We start from the raw sequence: 2795 nt of genomic DNA on the forward strand, positions 1-2795 counted from the left end.
CTTGACTTGTATGTAAGTTGGATGTGAGATAGAGTTGCATACAGTTATTGGCCTCATTGTCTCTACCAGTCATCAAAGTCCAGTGTCAAGACAAAAGTCAGAATGACTCTCGATGGCTTGGAATGCAGTGAGTGACCTTGGCGTTTTCAATGTCTGGCAAAGCTCTAAGCACTCCACAGTGCCTACTTCAGCCACATTCCTGGTCTTTGGAACAAATTATTATCATCTGCCCATTCCACCGGGTGTACACTTGGGGTGGGACCTGGTTTAGTTCATCTGCTGAAATGCTTTTACTGCTCTACATGCTGTAGCTTTTTGAGCCACAGGTAAGAGCTGGGTGAGAGGTGGACACCAAAGAAGGTGGATGAGCAACCCTGCACATATATCCATATATATGCAGGGCTGCCCATACACTCACACATATGTGCACATTATGAGCACCCTCCATATTTTTAGTCAATAAAGGAATTTAACTTGACTATGTTTAATTGTGGCAAGGCATTTATTTTTCTTTCCCCCCTTTTCTCAGTTCAGATAGAAGTGGGAGGGAGAATAGATATCTGTTTAAAAAGCAGATTAAAAATTAATTAAAAAATAAAATAAATAAATAAATGTGTGGGTGCTATGCTATAGTTGTGAAGAAGATGTCACTGTATTTATGGTTTTTAATAGAAAAGCAAAATCCATGAATAAAACAAACTAAAGGAATTGAATGGGTCAATGGATTAGATGGATAGGTGGCTCAATGGATTAGGAGCCAGGTCTAGAGATGGGAAGTTCCGAATTCAAATCTGCCCTCAGATATTTCCTAGCTTTGTGACTTTGGGCAAGAAACTTCACCCCCATTGCCTAGCCCTTAACACTCTTCTGCCTTGGAACCAATACATACTATTGATTCTAAGATGGAAGGTAAAGGTTTTTTTGTTTGTTTGTTTATTTTGTTTTGTTTTTTAAAAGAGTTCAATGTGTGCTCAGTAAGTTCTCAGGTAGCTCTAAGATTAGTGGCCATGGAAGATCCTGCCTCTCATCTCCAGCCTTTGTACTAGGTGTTCCCCATGCCTGGAAAAAACCCATCTCACCTCTGGGGGTACCTAGCTAGCTCCCTTCAAAATGGAGCTCACTTGTTAATTTCAACACATTATCTTTCTGGATCCTGCACCCAGTGACTTTTTATTTGCCCTGCTTACCTGTGTTCATGTTATGTCTATCATAACATGCCCTGCCCCTGTTTCCTTTAGATTATAAAATCCATAAGGGCATAGACCGTTTCTTTTTGTCACTAAATTCCCCAACACCTAGCAGGATAGGCAATTGATAACTGTTAGTTAAACTAAATTGAACCCCTTAGGCCTGTACTTACCTCTTTAAGTTCTGGTAGTTCCTATTTCTTGCCTCTATTGAGTCTTTCACTTAGTTTCCTACCACATCTAGATCTCTCTAGAATTCCTTGGGACATTAAAGGATTTTGATTGTTATTCGATGCTTCTTTAAATGCTAAGCCCCATTTGTTGTTGTTGCCCCCATTCATTTCTGTATGTACATTAGGGTCAAGAAAATGTTCTGTGCACACTGCCCAATTAATCACTTCCATTTCTGAAATTATTCAGTTCTGGATGTCACATTTGAGAAAGGACACAAAGAGGTTAGAACAGGTCCAGAGGAGACTGCCTAGGATGGTAAGAATACTTCAAACCATAATAGAATAGTAGAGCTTAAAACTAGGGTTAGGGACCTTAGCAAATACAATACAGAATGCCAGAGGCACATTAGGATATCAAACATAGATTATTGGAGATCTAGCAGACCATAGAGATTATAGACCAGAAATCTAGACCAGAGATCTAGAGCAGGAAAGGATCACATTGGCCATTTAGTCTAACCCTTTCATTTTACAAATGAGGCAACTGAGGCATAGGGAAGTTGAGTGACTTGCCAAAATCACATAGATAATAAACAGGAGAGATGGGATCTGAATCCAGGTCCTCTGATTCCAGAACCAATGTTTCTCTATTGTCCCATTCTGCCTCAAAACATTCTCTCTTTTATTTGTAAGGAAACCAAAGCCCATGGAAGAGAAGCAATTTGCTCAAGTTTGTACAGCTAGTTACATTCTTAACTCTCCACTTCAGGGTCCTTTTCATTATGCAACACCTCCTCTGAATGGTTCTTCTTAACTCCACTCATACTGTTAAGTTGGATAGAAGGTAATCTTGAAGAGTTGTGGCTTCTGATACTCTATTGAGCATGAGCCCCCATTGGGTATGCTCCCCTAGTATAGAAACCAGTTGATATTAATTAGGTTTTCAAAAAATGGACTTACTGAAAAGGCAGAACAATAACAGAAATGATAAAACACCTATCCTCCCAATAGGAGGTTCATTCTCTCCTCTGTATATACTTGGTTCCTGGAAACAGGGGACTCAAACCACAAAGGTAATGAGGTACCAATACAGAGAATACTATGTGGGGCCAAGGGATACCAGGTGCCTCTTGGCCCTGAGAGTCTTTTCTCCTTTCAAAGAGTTTCTGCTAAGCTCACTTTGGGAAATGATGTAACAGTGGATAAGATGCCAGGAAGACAATATTGTATAACCCAGCAAGAAAGGCAAAAATGAGCCTGTTCCAAAGACTGGATCCCCAGTTATCAGTTATCCTATTACAACTCTAGAGAACCTGGTCTAGTTAGTAGTCAACAAGCATTTATTGAGTGCCTCCTTTGTGCCAGGCACTGTGCTAAGTGCTGAGGTTACAAAGAAAGACAAGAGATGGTCTCTGCTTTCAAGGAGCTCCCACTC

The sequence above is a fragment of the Monodelphis domestica genome, chromosome 6 (genome assembly GCF_027887165.1).
Source record: "Monodelphis domestica isolate mMonDom1 chromosome 6, mMonDom1.pri, whole genome shotgun sequence".
NCBI classification, from domain to species: domain Eukaryota; kingdom Metazoa; phylum Chordata; class Mammalia; order Didelphimorphia; family Didelphidae; genus Monodelphis; species Monodelphis domestica.